The sequence below is a fragment of the Eleutherodactylus coqui genome, chromosome 3 (assembly GCF_035609145.1).
Source record: "Eleutherodactylus coqui strain aEleCoq1 chromosome 3, aEleCoq1.hap1, whole genome shotgun sequence".
Taxonomy (NCBI): Eukaryota; Metazoa; Chordata; class Amphibia; order Anura; family Eleutherodactylidae; genus Eleutherodactylus; species Eleutherodactylus coqui.
Genome location: NC_089839.1, coordinates 31,061,100 through 31,082,294, shown reverse-complemented (window position 1 = coordinate 31,082,294; position 21,195 = coordinate 31,061,100). Strand labels below are relative to the sequence as shown.

The following is a 21,195-nucleotide window of genomic DNA, read 5'->3' as shown; positions in this document are numbered from 1 at the left end:
CCGCCTCCTCCCCCTGCAGAGAGGGATAGCGTATATCGGCCGGGCGTGACAACCCGGCCGATCTACAGACGTCGAAACAAGCCTTTAGGGCTCGCTCACACGAGCGCAGCGATTTTCGGTCTCCGGTCTTACAGCCACAGCGCAACCAAAAAAATCGCATGAATGGACGCACAAATTGCCCTTTGCGCGCCCATTCAGATGGCCCGGGTGTGGCACATGTACGCTGGACCCTATGGGGCGGGGGGAGACAGTTTAGCATCATTTAGGCTTCCTTCACACTGGTGATTAAAATTGCGTGATGTGAGAGTGAAGATGCAGAATTATGAAGGGGATAATATACTGCAGTGCAGAGTTACTGCAGTCTACTATTAAAGGGGTTCTGACATGAAAAAAAAAAAATTGTAGTCACCTTGCCTGGCCTGGCCCGATTGCCAGGCATGTCCCCTCCAGCCGGCATCTTCTTCTGTGCCTTTAAAGCAGAGCAGGAGCGGTCAAAAAGACCGCTTCCTGCTCTGGTCCGTCCGTCAGGCACTTCCGAGGTCAACGGACGGACCGCCACAGCAAGCACGTCACAAGCAGTGCTTGCTGTGGGCGGCCCGTCTGTCCGGCTGAACTCCAGAGTGCTGCGCATGCGCAGTGGAGACGCAGCCCGTCCTGACTCGTGTCAGAGGGCACCTCTCCACTGCGCATGCGCGCGATCCCGGAGCGGCGCGGCTGCTGGAGGAAGAAGACTGCCTGCCGGGAGGCATACTAGCACTTTCTGCTTAGGTTAAGCAGCGCTGCTGATTAGAGCCACCTGATTGGCTCTTCGGCACCACGTGACTGCACAGCGCGCACCAATCAGGTGGCTCTAGTCAGGCTGCTTAACCTAAGCAGAAAGTGCTAATATGCTGCCGGGAGATGACCCCCCGATGTCAACAACAACAGGAGACAAGGTAAGTATAAGATTTTTATGCTTTAGCAGCCATTAACCCATGGGTTCCCTGGGTCCATTAGGCAGACCAGGGAACAATGGCTGCTAAAGCATAAAAACATTATTTGTGTCAGAACCCCTTTAACACAATCATACGATTGCAGGTTCAAGACCCCCTAAAGGGAAAGAAATAAACATAGTCAAAACAAAAAAAGTATAAAAAATAAGAAAAAAACTTTTTTTGCACACTTTTTTCTTGCTTGTTTAAAAAAAATAGAATACAAAAAAAAATAGATGTTTGGTCCCGCCGCATCCATATAGATGCGGCGATACAATAAGCCGAAGACTCTTTTATCCTGCAGGGTGCGGTCACACAGTGGGGGGTCGTCAGCAGCAGAAAAGTCCACAGCAAAATCCACAGCATTGATGTCGATTTTGATTTGATTTCAGCTAATTTCAGCCAACACCGCTACACTCGCAAATACTGAGCTCTGCAGTGCACTGAGCTCCCGCCCCCTCGCCACAGTTTGCAATGGGAGGGGCGGGACGGGGGCTAAGTCCCACTCCTCCCCCTCCCATTGCAAATAGCGGAGAGAGGGCGGGAGCTCAGTGCACTGCTCCCGGACCGCCTCCTTCCCCTGTAGAAAGGGACACCGTATATCGGCCGGGTTTTATACGGACGTGTGAATAAGCCCATATTGTGCAAAAGTGGAAAAACTTTAAAAAAATTTCCCCTTATCCTTCCAAAACATTTCAAAAATGTAATACAATACATTACATGCACTCCAAAAGGAATGGTACCAACAGAAGCCACCGCTCGCCACGCTGATCTGGATTATGATTTCTCCAGCAGGCTTTGGGGTATTTTGTCGCTTTCCGAATTGAGTGTCGTGTGCACACATCGTCGACCAGAATCAGACACAAATGCTTGTCTAAAACCGGGAGAGTCTCTACACTGTGTAGAGGCTCAGGCTTTTTATTATAACACATGACAACCGCCCTTCAATGGGCGTGCAACAGATTACATCAGTAACATATAAGATTCTCATTTGTTGGATCATATAGAATCCCCCACCTCTCTGCCCACCCCCTTCCAAGTGTTGAGGCAGCATGGACTTCGTCCTCTAGCTGAAGTCATCTCCGTGTAGTGATGACTCATTGTTTACCTAGCTTCAGGATGAGAGTGGAAGGGGGCCTAGGTAAACACTCAGTATTGAACACAGGATATACACGACACTATGGCCTTTTAACTCTTAGAAACTGGTTGAGCAACTTCTATGTACTTAGAGCAAATACATCACCCATCCATTGGCTAGCAAATACCATGATTAGATTGTGTGTGTGTCCTTTAAACTCTTGAGCTAAAAGTCATTACAACAACAAAATACATTTGGGTTATATTAATCGATAGACATTTTATAATAGCAATCATCATGTCTATCACAATCCCCCCTTAAAATGTCTATCCTCTAATTCTCTATCTAATTTTCACAGTTCCCTGCGCGTGAGCCTATAACTGGAGCGCGTTGAAGGTTCGTTTTAGAGTCTTCAAGGGGGTGTAGGACTTGTCCACTCCTTCTGGGGATGCATCCAGCAAACTCATGGTGGGAGCGGCTTTTCCAGCATCAGTTTCACAGGTCTCTCTGACACAGGGGATAACACAGCAGACTAGAACAGAAAAGGTAACCATCAGTTCACATACAACAGCGACGCCCGTCTGTGCCAGGATCCTTTACCACCCGCTCATCCATGGCGAGTGCTGGTCCCAAAAGTTAGCTCTTTTTAGTTAGTGCGGTCAGCTTCTTAATGACAACTGCGTCTTTACCCGCTGGTCACGTGTCGTCTAGGATGTAGGTATGACAAGTCTCCCCTATCATCTTTCAGACACTCCCCTTTTTAGCTAAAGTCGTCTCTAAGGCCATTCTATTTTTAAAAAAGTCATAGTCGAGGTAGGTCCTATTGGTCGACTAGTCCCTATAAGGCGTCTCTAGTATAATTTATAAACCACTGCTAATTATAATAAACATAATTAATCCAGTCAACATTTATTTACCCTAATGATCAGGAAAATGGACTCGAATCTAGTTTTAACTTGATCTCTAATTTTTAAAACTTGTCAGGTACCCCCCTTGGCTATCCTATGATGTCAATGTATACGTGTAGATCAAAACTACCACCAGGGGTCTCTCTTCTCGCTCTAGCATAATGTTACAATACTAGTAGCGTGAACAGGTACGCACGGCGTGGGACTCCCTAATCTTCACCCACACCAAAGTCCCTCCTGGAGATAGTCCTAATGGTGAACACGTCCAAGTCGCCTCACCCTTGCGTCAGGGTTTTCCCACTGCCCGTAAGTCCCTACTCCTAGGAGGGGGGGGATCCCTACCTTACCTCAGAGGGAGGCCATGGATTCCCTGGGCTCATTTCCGGGCATCCATACCCTCTATCTGTACAAGTTAACACCCCACAGGGTGTGCCCTCGCCGGAACCTAAGGTCTTCTGCACTATCCCTAGGCAAATGGGAATTCCACTGACAATCCATCTTAGGAGATCGGGGCAGGCACAGTACTAGTACATTTCTCCTTTTCTTTGGTAGCGTATGTGGTTGGCATTATCGGAACTGGCTCTTCATCTTTTTCAAACAAGGGAAACGTTGGTGTCTGACAGGATGTGGAGGAGCATAAGGGCTTTACTAAGGCACACTCCCCTGTCCAATTACCCTCCAGGCGGGTCCTCTACCTCATGTCTCCACAAAGCCAGTAAACGTCTCCTAAGGACTGGACCTGATTCTGCATCTATTCCCCTCCTATCATACTGTAGGAGGAGCAATACCCGTTGGTGAGTTCCCCAAAAATCTCCCTCCACCCTGCCTAATTGCCTGGCAGGTGTGGTTTCCAGGGTAGTCAGTAATACTCTCTCCGGTGCAAAACACTTAAGTAGTTATAGAGTATTCCTTCTTCCATTTCTCACGGACAGTGTAATTAGCGGAAATGTTCGTGAAGAGACTAATAAACCACTCTTCAGCATCTACAGGGAGATTTAGGGGGACCATCCCCGAGTGTAGTCGGGCACTACCGCACACGCAACAGTTAGACTTGTTGCTCCTGTTAGCATTGTACCTCATCAACTCCAACCAGAGATTCTGGTCAGAGTAGCCAGTCGCTACTGTCAAGGTGTCCTCAAAGGTAGGGTCGGCTATGATCATCATGTTCGTCAAGGTCTTTATCTTACGGCGGAGGGGGTTAATTATGGGCACGGGACTAAGTGAAGGCTTCCATTCGGCTGCATCTACCATATCCCTTATTTTAAACTTCCCTAAGGGATCTGTCCTCCCGTACCGGTATGTCCCCAGACTATAAGTCTCCCCGTCCCCCGGGCTTGGATCTCCCATGGTTAATGTAAAAACCGCATTAAAACCAAGCAACATACTAAGTTCAGCCTTCCAATACCTGCTGTCCTTATTATTCTCAAGGAGGGTTATACGACTAATTAGGGATTTCCCGCTCTTATCTTTCTTATTTAAGGCACTTCGCGGTTTATAGGACTAGTCTGTTCCTGCGTTACATCCCACTAATCCCCAATAACGGCAGTCTTCTCCCCAGACGTTATCAGTGGCGCAAACATATTGTATTCCCCGGGTATATAAGTCATATAACCAGCTGGACTGGGCTAAATCTGGCCTGCGATGGGATCTTGCGCCTAGACACGGGACCACAGTACAATAGTCGAAGGAATATGCGGCTACTTGAGCATTGGACGAGTTATACTAGAAGGTAACCATACCCTCATATTCTTCCGACTAAGGATTCCAGTTGCCACCCTCCTCTCTCACTAGCCCTAACCAGAGTAACGTCTTTGGCACAACTAAGACTGGTCTCCCGGATCTGAAGCTTTCTTACAGTATGAAGCATGGATCCATGTAAGTCTTTCGGCTAGTTTCACAGCTGTGGCAGTAGTCAGAAGCACCTGGTAGGGGCCATCAAATCGGGGCTCAAGAGGGTGCTTCCCGAGGAACTTCTTGACGCACACCCAATCCCCAGGCTGCAAGATATGTGTCCCAGTGTCTGCCTCTGAGTCTGGAAGAGAACACCTGTGCATAGGCTTTGGTTAGTTCTTTAACAACGGTAATCACATACTTAGTCAACACATCAGATTGTAATTGTAACTACTGAGGATAGTAAAGACCTAGCCTTGGGGCTAGCCCAAACAATCTCGTAGGGAGATAATGTATAATCCCCCCTAGGTTCATATCTAACACTGTATAAGGCTATTGGATGACAGTCTTTCCAAAGTGGCGTCATTTTTAAGTATCTTACTTTTTAGCGTGCCACTACGTCTCTCCACCTTTCCACTACACTAAAGGTGGTACAGTATGTAAAAGGCCTGGGATACACCCAGAGCAGACATGACATGTTACATTCACCTGCGAAGTTTATACCTCTGTCTGACTCTGAATCACTTCTGGTACCCCATATTCACAGTTTACCTCGTTCATGAGCTTCTTTGCGGTTACCTACTTGTTTGCCTTGGTAACAGGGTCAGCCTCCAACCTGCAAAGACATCAACAACAACAAGCACGTATTCATACTTCCCAACAAGTGGGAGCTGAACGTAGTCAATTTGCAATCCCTGAAATGGGTAGAGTGGTCCAGGCAAGTGTGGTGTGGCAAATTTACTTCTGCCCTGACTTACCCATGGCATAGATCATGCTAAATCGGACAAATGATGCAGCAGCTACAGAGAACCCAGAAGTCGCCCAACCTCTTTCAAACGTCGTCGTCAGTGCTGCTTTACTAGGTGGGTCTTTCCGTCCATCAGCTGGGCCATCATGGGATACAGGAACTGTGGTGGGCAAGTGCTGTTGACTGTTCACCACACGCTGTCCTGTTTCTGCTGCTCCCATATTAGTCCATTTATTCTTTTCTTCCTTGCTGGCTTGTAACTGTAAAAGTCTTTTAGCATATCAAAGTCCAAATTTTTGTCAATGTCCAAAGTTTTTTACCACTGACTCATGCTGTCAGTATCTTTCTTCTTTCTTCCACGGCTTGAGGGCCGCTGCCTTTGCTGCGCTGTCAGCGAGGGTGTCGTCTCTCGCCTCTCCAGTGTAGGACTCGGTGCGAACTCTCAACTTTGTCAGGTAGAAGTAGGGCCTCCATGCGACTCTGTACCGCTGCACCATTCTCAATTGGTTGTCCTGCTAAGGTAAAAAAACTGTCTGGCCTTCCATATTGGGCCGTAATCATGAGCTATGCCAAATGCATACCAGGAGTCAGTGTAAAGGGTTGCAGTCTTACCTCTCACCACTCTACTCACCTCAGTGAGGGCCTTCAATTCCGCTTATTGTACTGTGACATGCGGAGGCAGAGCTTCTGCTTCTAGGACATCTTGTTGTGTGACCACTGCATATCCGATGTGGAGTCATCAATCCTCACCCTGGTACCATCTGCAAAAAGCTCAACATATGCATTATCAACAGAGGTTCTGATAACTGTTTGCATACCTGCAGTTTCTTACTGTATTAGTACTAAATAATCGTGCTGATGTTCTATTTCACATGGCTCGGAATCTTGTTATCTTATTCCATTTATTTATTTTATTTTTTTCAAACCCAATAGCTGATCTACAACACCTAGATCATCTATGACCCAGATCACCTATGCCTCCCCCCTTTTGAAGCGGAATACTCAATGGAAAAAGAGTCATTGCGTTCAAACTAGTAAACCAAGAGGCACAAAAACAAGCACTTTGTAGGTCAAGGTGACATTGTATACAGCGAAGTCTGAGCGAAAATCTCCTTACAAAAAAAAATGTTTTTTTTTGTTTTTTTTTTTTTCCTTTCAGGTCGCAGTTAGTATTTTTTAACACAAGGGGGCGCCACACAATTCAAATTTTACGTCACCCAGTGTAATAGTATTTCAGGGTATGGCCAGCGTTTAGCTTTTACTCTCCTGTCGGAATATAATTATAGCTTCAGTGTAGACTGACACTAGAATATACAAAAGACTTAAAGAAAAACTAAAGAATACGGATGAATTAACATCCTACTCTGGGCAATTCAGTCCCTCTTTCTTCACATTAAAAGTAAAATTACTTCATCAAATTGCATGAAAAAGTTTGCTGGGTGACTATAGGGAAATTATTCCATCTGTAGGAGCCTTCCATAACATCATCTGTCTGAGCATCCATTGGAGAAGCGGGCAGTGGAAAACAGAGCCCCTGGAAACATGAGAGAGCGTCCCCTGTCATGTATTCCTGGTCTCTGCCCCCCATGCATCAACTCCATTCTTCCATGCACTATAAACCAGCTTAGTCATCTACTATGTCCCAAGCTGCATCTCCACAAAGGTTTGTTTCCCTGAACTTATCACACATCCAAAGTGGCCACATCTTGGAGCGTAACAAAGTCTGGTCAAACAAAACTTTACTTCAGACAATCATGATGTTAGCACTGGATACAGTGGCATTGGGGAATATAGGCCTCCCAAATGCAGCAAAATGGCCGCCAGAGGCAGAAAGGGGCGGGGCTACAAATCTCCCAGGTGAGGCAAAATGGCTGCCGGAGGACCGGGCGGGGCCAGGGGCAGCAGCACTTCCAGGTGAGGCAAGATGGCCGCTGGAGGAGGAAGGGGCGGGGCCAGGTCCTGTCCCGGATGGGGAGGGACCGGAAGTAACATCACACACCCTGAAAGTGAGCACATGGGGGGAAGTAACTTCAGGGTGGGGGCAGGCCTCACTACATTTACTGCAGAGTCACACTATGTTGGATTGTAAACATTGCAAGCACGGCCGCCATTACAGGGAGGGGCTGTAGCCAACACAAAGACATTACATTGTTCATTAGCAATACACATACCCCCCTACATGCTTTCCCCTCTTCAATCTCTCAACTATGTTATACCTCCTCCTAGCAATCTAAAAACACATTTCTTTCTGCTAGGCTTCCTGCTCATCTTCTGAAAACTTTCTACAGTCTATCTTACCTGTCCATACTCATTTCTGCTTATCTGTCCATGACCTAACAATTCTTTCTGCAACTTTTCCTGGTCCTTTCCCATTGTTCAGTAAACTCTGCTCCCTTCAGCAACCAGATCACAAGCTCTATGACCTTTGTCCTTGCTCACTTTGCTCATCTCTATGCTACCTGCTTATTCTAGCCTATTCGAAGTTTCTGGACACAATAGTGTTCCTCTTCTAAAATCTGCTTTCTTCAAATCCTTCCCATATAACCTCTCTTTCCCACTCAGAAAAGACAAAGGAAACAGAAAGGGTTAATTGAAAAAGCTTTCAGTTCACTCTCTTACCAGCACCCCTCCCCCAATAATCAACACTGCACATTCTTTCTATAATACCAGACAGACGGGATTACTGGAGAATACCCACAACGGCTCAAGGTATATATATATCTCATCCACCTTTATATCAACCAACCTCTACTAGTAATCCCCAAGAGCACTCCTTATACACGATCTAGACAGGACATTTAGCTATACACAGAGACTGACGATTATTTTCAATGACCAAAACCTCAATAATATTCTGGAGAAATCAGCCGTCACAAAGCACGACTATACTTCATACGTATATACCTTTCCACATATGAGAACATAACACGCTCAATCATAAAGTTAAGTATACGTATCATAAATCTTCCTAACCTCACACTAGTTTTACCTAGGAGCATGTGTCACTGGCGTGTTCCCTCAGACTTAAACAGCCGAGTCAGCCCTCCTGACACATTAACCCTCACAGAATTTATCTCTTGGTCTTGCATAAACAATTTTTAACCGTCTCAGACACAACAGCATACACAGCGTACAAAATACCCCTAGACAGGTAAAAACGGTGGTTTTTCCGAGTGGACAGACCTGTCTTTCAGTGAAGGTCCAGTCTGGATCAGGAACAGGCAGAAAAGCAGTCAGAACCCAGCTCACATCGGTAGATTTACATAAAGCAATCTTACCGTGTTCTGTAGATTTTCGGGCCCCTGAGTTCTGCGTGCCATCTGCCGATCTCTGTACGTTCCAGGCTGTGACCTCACAGATCCACTCGCTCACCCAGGGACTCCACTGATCTGGATTATGATTTCTCCAGCAGGCTTTGGGGTATTTTGTCGCTTTCCGAATTGAGTGTCGTGTGCACACATCGTCGACCAGAATCAGACACAAATGCTTGTCTAAAAACGGGAGAGTCTCTACACTGTGTAGAGGCTCAGGCTTTTTATTATAACACATGACAACCGCCCTTCAATGGGCGTGCAACAGATTACATCAGTAACATATAAGATTCTCATTTGTTGGATCATATAGAATCCCCCACCTCTCTGCCCACCCCCTTCCAAGTGTTGAGGCAGCATGGACTTCGTCCTCTAGCTGAAGTCATCTCCGTGTAGTGATGACTCATTGTTTACCTAGCTTCAGGATGAGAGTGGAAGGGGACCTAGGTAAACACTCAGTATTGAACACAGGATATACACGACACTATGGCCTTTTAACTCTTAGAAACTGGTTGAGCAACTTCTATGTACTTAGAGCAAATACATCACCCATCCATTGGCTAGCAAATACCATGATTAGATTGTGTGTGTGTCCTTTAAACTCTTGAGCTAAAAGTAATTACAACAACAAAATACATTTGGGTTATATTAATCGATAGACATTTTATAATAGCAATCATCATGTCTATCACAACGCGAAGAACAAGCCCTCATACGGCTATGTTTGCAGGAAAATAAAAAAGCTATGAATTTTTTAAAACTGAAGATGAAAATTTCAAAAAATCGTTGTGTCCTTAGGTCCAAAATAGGCCACGTCCCTTAGGGCTTAATAAGGTTTGTGAGTGAGCTAGGGGAGGGTGTAACACCTTGAGTGGCACGCCCGGAAAATCTCCGGGGTTTGCTGCACCGACCATGCAGTTAAACCCCGGAAGGTTTCCGTGGACAGCTCTAGTGCTGAAATGTACAGAGCACTGAGCTGTCAGCGGAATTTTCTGGGGTTTTAACAGCATGGGGAGTAAAGGGGACTCCCTGCGGGGAGTAAAGAATCCCCTCCCACAGCTGTCACAGCAGTGACAGCTGTGGAAAAGGACCGCAAAGCCCTCCTATTGATTTCAATGGAGCCACCACTGCCGGCGTCCCCATTGAAGGCAGTAGGATGGCGGCACCCCCGCAGTGATTTTCGGGGAAAGGCTTGAAATATAAGCCCTTTCCTGAAAATCATTTCTATTTGGTGTTAAAAAAGAAAAAAAAATACATACTTACCTCTCCGCCACTGCCAGGGCTCAGGAGCAGCTAGCCGCTCGGGTCCCGGCTCTGTAATTATGTTCTTTCAACAGGCGGGGATTTAAAATATTGTTTTCCTGCACCAAGCCAAGAATGCAAAGGCTTATAGGTGTCAGAATAATAGATACCCCGACAAATGACCCCATTTAAAAAATACACATCGGAATGTATTCACTGAGGGGGTCAGGAGTATTTTTACGCCACGGTTTCTTTTCAGGAATTAATGCAATTTAGAGGAGAAAAAATAAAATTTCATATTTTTGCAAATATGTCATTTAAAACACAGGATTTTTTCTGTAGTACACGTGAAAATGAGGATTTGCACCCAAAATGGATCCCTCTGTTTGTCCTGTGTTCAGAAACATACCCATTGTGGCCCTAATCTTGTGTCTCTATGCATTATGGGGCCCAAACCGAAAGGAGCAGCCGGTGGCTTTCAGAACAGACATCTTGCTTGAAGGTGATTTAGGCCCCATTGCCCACTTGTAGAGCCCTTGAGCGGCCAAAACAACGGAGGACCCCCACAAATGACCCCATTTTGAAAACTAGACCCCTTAACGAATTCCTCTAGGGGTGTGCTGCGTATGTTGACCCTACAGTTTTTGAATAAATCTAAGCAAGGCAAAACGAAGAAATTACAATTTTCATTTTTTTGGCAATTATGTCATTTTAAAAATCGGGTTTTTTTGTACAGCACACATATGAATGAAGACTTACACCCCAAAATGGATACCCCCGTTTGTCCCGTGTTCAGAAACATACACATTGTGGCCCTACTCTTCTAAATGTATGCGGGGCTCAAACGAAAGGAGCAGCCAGTGGCTTACAGAACAGACATCTTGCTTAAAGGTGATTTAGGCCCCATTGCTCACTTGTAGAGCCCTTGAGCGGCCAAAACGATCGAGAACCCCCACAAATGACCCCATTTTGAAAACTAGACCCCTTAACGCATTCATCTAGGGGTGAACTGCATATTATAACCCCACAGTTTTTGAATGAATCTATGCAAAGCAGATGGAAAAAAATTACGATTTTCATTTTCTTGGCAATTGTCATTTTAAAAAGTTTTTTTTTGTACAGCACACACATGAATGAAGACTTTCACCCCAAAATGGATTCCCCCGTTTGTCCCGTGTTCAGAAACATTCACATTGTGGCCCTAATATTATGTCTGGATGCACAACGGGGATCAAACCGAAGGAGCAATAAACTTCAACTGTGTTTTAACTTTTACGTAATCGCCATTATCCATTGGATAACGGCAATCATGTGACTCGGAACTGCTCACCTCCGGCTCTCGGCTACCTGTAGTACCCAGGAGCAAGGAGACTTTAATTTTCCCGCCTTCCCCCAGCTTCTGCGCTTGCGACTGCCATTTTGCAGATGGGCGCATGAAGCCGAAGTTGGGAAAAGGTCCGCGGATAAAGATCCCATCCGGTACATCGCTGGAGGCTTTAGGTAAGTAATTCCACCTCTTCTTACGGATTGGACCCATGATGGGAGGTAAAACTTTAACTTATTTTTACTTTTACGTGATCGCCGTTTTCTATTGGAATCATGTGACCAGGGACCGCGTATTGCGCCCTCGTAAAATCTCCAGTCTTTTGGCTACGTTTGGTAGCAAGGAGCAGGGAGATTTTAAATTACCCTTGCAATCCGTGGCTTTTGCACATTCGTCCGCCATTTTGGGGCAGGTGCGTGCGCAGAAGCCTTGGTGACGTCTGTGGATAAATCCAGGGCCTTAGGTACGTAATTACGTCTGCCCTCACGGATATGATCCCTGAGGGAAGATGAAACAGCCTTTTTTAAACTATTTTTTTACTTAACATGAGCGCTGTTATCCATTGGATAGCAGTGATCATGTGACTGGTAACTGCATACAGCGGCTCCCAGTGATATCTATCTGCTCTGCGCTACACATGTTAGCTGGGAGCCAGAGAGATTTAAAATTTCCTGGGCCGCGCGCCCTTCTGAGCACGCGCCCAATGTATGATGTCTGGCGCGCATGCACAGAAGGCGCCTTCAGGACCCAGAGGCCAGAATGCCGCGAGACATGGGGGAGGACGGGGGTGAGTACTTTCAGCTGACCTGATGGATCCGATCCATCAGGGCAGCTGAATCTTTAACTTTTATTTACTTCTCATTACGTTTCATATGATCGCCGGTATTCGGTAAATGCCGGCATCATGTGACTTGGAGAGGGTGTCTCCCGGCCCAGGATGTCGGCTACCCCCGGTAACCGGCAGCATGGAGCTGCCATGTCCACAGCTTGCAGGGTTTTAAGCCGTGCAGGGAGCATGTTTTTACGTCCCTGGGGATTAAAGCCAAGCACGCCAGGAAGTAAAAACACTATCGGGAAATCACTAAGGGGTTAAAGGTACTCGTATAAATAAGGTTCAGGGTGGAAAAGTTTTTATTAGGAAGCTTAACACTGGAATAAGAGAGCACAATTTGAGATTAGTTGGGGCAAAGATCTGAAGCGTTGTCAGAGTAGTAGATGCTTGGAACAAACGTGCAACAGACGTGGTTAGAAAAAGGCTCAATAATTATCAATCTAGTACACAACCTTTGAGTGTTATTTCTTGTTTCAAATGTTAACAAGGTTACTAATAAAACAATCTGAACATTACAGGTTACAGATAAACTTATGAAACAGATCTGTATACACAAACCATTTGCTGTATAAGGCCACCCCGCCCCCACACGGACTGGTGTCACACGGACGGGTCAGATTCCGCATGCAGAAACCTGCGTGGAAGTGTCTAAATCTGTATTGTGGATGGTCTGGAGGGCTCGTCGTTGGACATGTGCAGTACAGATTTTTTTTCAAATCTTTTTTTTTCCCCGCGCTGTTGCTAGGCAATGATGCATGTACCTGTGACCTTTCCGCAATATAAATTGCGGATGGGCTGCGGGTCGGACGGCTTCCATTGACTTTATTGGAAGCCATCCATGCGTAATCCGCACAAGATTAGAGTATGCTGTGATTTTTTTCTATGAGCGGAAATCAGAATCGCTGTTCGCGCATATGAGCGGACATGCCAATGCTCTATTCTTGTTATTGGATGCAGAATACTGCAGATCGTCCATGCGGGTGACAATCGCAAATTCCGCAATCCAACTGCTGTCAGTTTTCTATGTATGTTTCTCTTAGGCCGGTCTCACACGACCGGATTTGAATTGCAGATTCCGTGATCGTATGATCCGTGGTAATACGCAGTTCTTTCAAATACTTAGTATTACATAATTCTCACATTAGCGGGTCGGATTTGCATAATCCATTTGCGGAAAATAAAACACAGCATGCTCTATAGTCGCATATATACCTGCAGCCCATACGTAATTGCATTGTGTATTGGCTGCAGGTACCCGCCTCACCGCTAAACGACCGCAAGAGAAATACAAAAAAAAAGAAGCTTTTACTGCGCATGAGGGCCTGCGGGCATATGTGGTGATACGCAATACAATTACATGCCGTACGCAGGGTCATCGGCAGGGCTCACAGCCGGAATTCACTGCAGGCTTCCCACATTTGGCATTAGACCCGGTTGTGTGAGCCTGGCCTTAGAAAATGGTGATGAAGAGGAGATGGTAAGGAGAGAATCAGAAGATGAAGAGGGCACAGTGAGGATGAGGCGATGGGGATTGAAGAGGTGTTGAGAATTGGGAGACCATGAGAAGATGAAAGGAAATATGATAAGATTAGAAAATACAAATCAAGTTGGAAATTAAAAATGAAAAGCCAAGCCAAGATGAAGACGTAGAAGTCAAGGAGCAAGATGTGTAAATACGAGATGCATCGGTTGGGAAGTCTCACCTGGGAGTGACAGGTAGGAGGTGCGGAGACGATGATCAGGTGGACACAAGGAAAGTAAAACAGTAACCCCGACGTAATGTTCTGTGAACCTCTTCAAATGTCACAATTGAATATGGAGGCGCACTACTCGTGCAAAGAGGAGGACAAGCATAGAAGGCTATCATATGACGGGACACCAAGCTTTGCAATACTTGGTGAACAAATTTTGGCACAATCTCATGCGACATTGCTATGTTATGCAGGTTTGAGAGCAACATGGTGGAGTCTGCAGCAGACTTCATTCCAAAGGCAAGCAGAGCGATGGTGAAATTCCTGTTTCTGAATGGGATGTTGGCCAAAGACATTCACGGTAAATGGTGCACAGACAAGGAGACAAGTGTTCTTCTGCAAAAAAAATTGGGTTGCTAAACTGGCCACTTCAATGATGGGACCATTGAGCAAGACCATTCCGGTTCTAAAATGTAAATCACTAACTAAACTATCAACTCCTCATGGCTGAGATGAGAAACCCATGACCGCTTCCTGAGCAACTCACCGGGTGTCATGGAAGCAGCCAAGGCGGCAGCTTAAGGTTATGTCTACATGTAGCGGAACATTGTGGAATTTCCGCAGTGGAAAACTCGGTGGCAAATTCGGCAGCATTTCTGCATCCAAAAAAAAAAAAGAGTCAAAATTCTCACCATTGCTACGAATTTTGACTCTAAATCAGTTGCGTTTCTGCAGTTGATTTCAGAAGATATTATTGAGCGCAGCACTGCTGGCCACTTCACCTGATTAGCGGCGCTGGCATTCACTAGAGGCTGCCGATGCCTGGTGAAGAAAGCACCAAGAGCACAAAGATTTCGGAAGTAGGGGGTATGCGCAGTATCTTCTAAAATCTACTGCGGGATTTGCCTGTGTCTTTTGTGGATTTTGTTGCAGAACCTTCCTCTGTGGAAAATCCGCAACATTTCCACTATATGTGAAGAACACCCTCAGGCTTCTTCTTTTCACAACCAGCCGATATACGCTACATTGGGGGAGCTAAAACGTCTGAACGGGCGCACAAATAAAGCGTTTGTGTGCCCGTTCAGACGGCATGGGTCTCGGCGCATATACACAGAGACTACTATGCCGTCGCCCCTTTCCCCTCCCTATCGCAGGCTTACCTGTCCTCTCCTCTCCGCTGGCTCTTTACAACTGGAGGGGAAGGGGCAGAGCTAAGTGCCAGCCCATCACGCCTCCCATTGATGGCTATGGACAAGGGGCGGGAGCTTAGCTCTGCCCACGCCCCACCCATTGTCCACAGACAGCAATAGGAGGAGGCGGGATGGGCCAACGCTGAGCTCCGACCCGTCCCACTCCCTCCAATTGCAGAGAGCCAGGCGGGGAGAAGAGGACAGGTGAGCCTGCACGGGAAGGGGGGATGGGAGAGCAGAGGGAGGGCGTTTAACAGCCACGCTGCTAAACTCCCACCTGCGGCTGCTGCCATGTGCTCCCATAGGAGCCCATGCAGCGGCCGACGTATTCCAGCCCAAAAGATAGTTCTAGGACTATCTTTTGGGCCCGGCGCTATATTGGCCTGGCCAAGCGCTTTTATGTCTCAGGAATACTACCATGTGATCTAATGCATTGGAATCCAATGCATCAGATGACGGCGTATGTCAGCCGGCCGTGAAAACAGCGGGCCGATATACGCTCGCGGGAAAGAAGCCTCATGCTGTTTCCATAACTCCAAATGAAGTGAACGGGAGTTACAGACACATAGTAGTACAGCACTTTCTTTATCTCATTTTAGTATCTTAATTCAATAATATTCAAAATAACTACAACTCAATATTTTTGAAATCTCCACATACTTCAAGAACCTATATATATATATACACACTGGCAATCCTAAACTACTATCTCACACAACTACAACTAGCCTCAAGAATAAAATTAGATGCCCCTATATTCCAACATCCACTTAAATGGAGACACACTTCTCTCCTAGGCTGGTCTGTGTTGAGGGTGGAGCAAGACCTCTTCATATTGTTCTTCCCTCCCATCTCCTTACATCACCTAGCTCCACCCCCTGTGGCCTGGCTCAGTGTTTGGTCATGCTTTCTCATTTTGTTTCTAGCCACCAAACAGTATACATACCATGTAACACAATCTAACTCTCATACAGGTTTTCATTCACTCATATACAGACTGATAAGTATATCATGTGAAGTAGAAACTGGGATTGTATTTACTGTAGATAGGACTGCCAACAGCGAACAAAAGATATATATATATATATCTCTTATATTTCTTATATATATATATATAAGAAAACCTCTTATGTACTGCGGTTTTTACATATTTTGTTTGATATAAGCTATCCAACGACAAACACAATACAACTTATGCCCATTTCCACCCATATACTTATATTCACCACTCCAGATAGCAACTATTATCACCGTTCATTGTTAAACCTTCTACCTTTCCTTAACTCATTGACTTGCTTTTTTCTTTACCCTTTTTGTGTGTCTAGTTGTTTTTACAAACATCATCTCATTGAATTTGCTTGCGAGTTACTCATAACTTGTATTAAATTTTTCCCACACCTCACGACGCACGTATGGCTTATCTCACTAATAAGCACTTACAGTTTCGCCCCTGTTTTTTATGTCATAATTGGAAAGATATTATTATTGAGATTCTCTCCTCCCACAACTCGTAGCACAAATTTTTACTTTCGGCGCTAGTGCTCAAAAAATTTGTTTGGCCCACTACAGTTGGATAGAAATCTCTGCTGGCCCAATCTTGCATCAGACAGGCCTCCTTCTGTCTGGAACCCATTCAAGCCAAATTGTTTGAGTTGATGTCTGCCAGCATGGCAAATGAAAGCATTCCATGTGAACCTCTCCCCCACCTAACAAAGGGATACCTTATCAGCCACATGTTGCTCACCGCATGGACACACTACACAGTTTTTAACCAGCAACTTTTTTTTATCTTAACAATAACCTTCATCCAAACTTGCTTACATCAACTTCCTTTTTACTTTCTTTTAACAAGTTATCCTACACATTCTTTTTTCCTTACTCCTAAAACCAACTTGCACAGTCCGTTCACACCATTCACTACTACAGAGACAATATAAAACCCCCATAGCTCACACCTTTTTTACACTCAGGACATTATTTCACAGACAACATAAAAAAAACACACAGTGGGGGGCGTGGTTTGGAGAGACTCCGAGACGGAGGTGCAGAGCTAGACTCCGCTCGGTAAGACACCTAGCAACGTGTACACAGCAACTACCGGACCTTTTCTACGCTCCGTTCAGCTGGGGGAAGCGTCCAGGAACGGGATGTCATCCAGAAAGAGAGCCTCCAAGACGAATCCGAAGCGGCTGGAGCAGTTCTTTGTGCCGCGCGGACCCCTCTCAACAATGGCTGCGGAAGAAGCACAAGCAGCTGAACTCCCGGTAAGAGAGCCCCGAGTTTCCCCTATTCCTATGCCCTTAGGGGAGGAAAATAAGAGCAATGACCGGGGCACACTTGTTAAAGCTGCACACGCGGAGGGGAGAGCAGAGGGTGAGACTCTGCAGGCGCCGGGAAGCTCCGCAACTCCGTACAGAGAGAAAAAGATGGCGCCGGCCACGAGGCAGGATAGTACCTCCACTGCTAACAGCCCGGCAAAACAGAAGCAGAGGCTGTCTGAAGAAACAGCAGAGGAGGCAGATTTGTCAGATCCCAGTTCCCAAAATGAGGGAGATCTAGCTAATTTATCAGCGTCCAACAAGCCCGTCACAGAGTGCTACATTAAAGAGGCAATAATGGCATTAAGAAATACTATACAAAATGACCTAAAAAGCCTCACACAACATGTAAATTCCTCTGTCCAGGAAGTGAATATTAGATTGAACAATACGGAGAGCAAAATGGAACAGATAGTCAAATCTCACAATGAGCTTATTGATGCCCACTATGAGCTTGAGGGGACTGTCACCAAACTACAAAGAAAGCTTACGGATATGGAGGATAGGAACAGGCGCAATAACGTTAAAATACGTGGTGTTCCGGAGAAAGTTACTAATGCAGAACTACCTGATTACGTTACCCGCCTTATAAAGAAAATCCTCCCAAACTTACCTGACCAAGACCTTAGAATTGACAGGGCTCACAGACTCCCCCTCCCACGATTTCTTAAAGAAAACAGTCCCAGAGATATCATTGTGCGTATCCATTATTATAGCACAAAAGAAGCCCTGATGAATACGGCAAGGAAATTGAGATCGCTGCCAAGCCCGTATACTAATATTCGCCTCTTCATTGATCTTTCCCAAGCCACCATGGAAGCAAGGCGAAGTTTTGCAGATATAACATCAGCGCTGAGAGAAGCGAACATACCCTACAGATGGGGCTTCCCCACAAAGATTATCGCTACAAAGGAAAATGCAGTACACGTGTTCCACGACCCCACTTCAGCAATGGATACTTTAAAATCCTGGGGAGTAAAGCTGCGTGACCCTCCTCTTTCCCGTGCTGGGGCATCCCCCAAAGGCCTTCAAGGTAAAGAAGCTTGAAAAAAAAAAGGGAAACTCAAGAAAAGAAAGAAAAAATTTTCTCCTTAAAATGGACGTTACCCACCATATCCTTTAGGTCCCGTGGAAGTCAGGACTGTCTGAGGGTGTCTACACACTCCAACGAACTTTCGTTCCCCAACGAGAACACAAGCTTTAGCTTGTCCTACCCATTCTCATAACCCCGCTACTTTGTAGCAGGAACTTTTATTTGGCATACGTCGCCACTTGTTGCGATATTAAGCATGTTTTTTGTCTGTTTTCGTTTTAGTCTTGTTTTTATAGGCATCATCTACCATTTCTCCTCATCTGCTTGCTGGGTCCGATCATCGTCAACACAGTCATGGCTACAAGTCTGCTATCTCTGAACGCCAACGGCTTGAACTCCCCGTGCAGGAGAAGTTCCGTCTGGAAGGAGGCATTACGAACCAACGCCGATGTGGTATGCATACAGGAGACACACTTATTGAATGCAGACAGTACTCGTATGACACATAAAAAATACCCACAGGTTATACACGCATGTGCACCTAAGAAACAGGCAGGGGTCATGGTAGCATTTAGGGACACTATGCCATTTACAGTTGATTCACAACTATGTGATCCTAAAGGTAGATATGTTGTCCTGGTGGGATCCCTGAGGGACACTCCGATCACACTGGTTAACGTCTACGTCCCGAACCAGAAACAGATCAAATTCTTGAACAAACTCACAAAAAAAATCTCGCGAGTAGTAAAGGGCTCTCTAATTCTATGTGGGGACTTTAATCTAATACCGGAGAGACCTATCGATACAACACAAAAATCCGCAAGGAAGGGCGAGACAGTAGGAAGCTGGATAAGAATGATGGCACTATACGACACCTTTCGTTGTCTCAATGCCTCCGCGAGGGATTTTTCGTTTTACTCTTCACGCCATAAAACATTCTCCCGCATCGATTTATGTTTGGTAGACAAGCATTTGATAACCTCAGTAACTAAAGCTGAGATCGGTACGGCCACGTGGTCGGACCACGCCCCAACCTTGACAAAAATTGCATTAGGTAGCCACCGCCATAAAATTAGAGCCTGGAGAAATAATACGTACTTAATGAAGATCCCCGAATATAAAAAAGAAATACAAAAAAATATGGAGGAGTTCTTTATTTTAAACGATACCCCAGACATAGACCCCACTACGCTCTGGAACGCGCATAAGGCTTACATGAGGGGCGTCCTTATAAAGCTGGGTGCTAGATATAAGAAAATCAAACTTAACAAAACTGAAAAACTAACAGCGGACATCCAGCTCCTAGAGAGGAAAATGCAGGAATCTCCGTCCCCGGATATCCATGACAAATTATTTACAACACGATTGGAGCTCCGAAAGGTGCTCCAGAATGACTTTGACAGGGAAATTAATGCGCATCGGGCTAATATATACTCCTCGCTAAACAGGCCATCTAAATGGATGGCTAATTTGGTAAGGAAAAAGGTAATTAAGGCCAGTATCCCATACGTGTGGAATGCAAAAAATAAGGAGTACAAGATTACTCATCCGAAACAAATTGCTGACGCCTTTTGTATGTACTACAGTAAACTCTACAACTTAAAGAACGACACCCAACTAGAGCAACCAAATAGCGCCAAAATAGAAGCGTTTTTAAATACAATAAATCTCCCAAAAATAAATGCCACGCAGGTGGAAGAATTGGATAAAGAAATGTCGATCCCTGAAGTCTCGGATACAATCCTAAGTATGAAAAGCCAAAAAGCCCCAGGCCCGGACGGGTTTTCGTCCGAATATTACAAATTATTTCTGGCGACGTTGGCCCCTTTTGCGGTAAAAAACTTTAACGCAGCTATGCAAAAAGGCCTCTTCCCCGAGGAGGCGCTCCAGGCGACTATTGTGGTCCTTCCTAAACAAGGAAAGGATCCAGATGATCCAGCGAATTTCAGGCCAATATCGTTACTCAACACTGATGTAAAGATATATTCAAAAACCTTGGCACGTCGGCTGCTTGAGATTCTTCCTGACCTGATACATTCGGACCAGGTGGGTTTTGTAGGGGGGAGACAGGCCTCGGATGGCTCGAGAAGAATCATAAATCTTTTTCACTCCTTGAGGATGTCCCGTCTACCGGCGGTCATGTTAACATTGGACGCTGAAAAAGCCTTCGACCGTGTACATTGGGACTATGCATTCAGTACACTGTCTAAATACGGTCTAGGAGAGGGGTTGTTGCGCGCCATCCGGGCCTTGTACTCTACACCCTCGGCAAAAATACTGGTGGACGGGGTCCTCTCGGAGTCCTTTAAAATAACAAATGGCACGAGACAGGGCTGTCCGCTCTCGCCCATCCTGTATGTCCTTACAATCGAACCCCTGGCGGAGGCAATTAGGTCTTCTCTGGAGACGAGAGGAATACCTTTAAATTCCCGTCAACACAAGATCGGTCTCTTTGCCGATGATATCATCCTCACCCTGACACATCCACTACAATCTCTACGAGAAGCCCAAAAGATCCTGTCACACTTTAGTAGTATATCGCTATATAAACTCAATATAGAAAAATCAACAATTATGGGAGTTAATGTCCCAAGGGACTTAAAGAGAGTAATTCAGCGGGAGTTCCCCTTTGAGTGGAGGAAAAAAGACCTGCCATACT

General features: G+C 45.7%; 1 protein-coding gene across 1 annotated transcript in view; it reads right to left on the bottom strand.

The window, feature by feature from the left end:
* DNPH1 (2'-deoxynucleoside 5'-phosphate N-hydrolase 1) overlaps positions 1 to 21,195 on the bottom strand; it is a 66,515-nt gene that overhangs the window by 6,039 nt on the left and 39,281 nt on the right. The window lies entirely within an intron of this gene.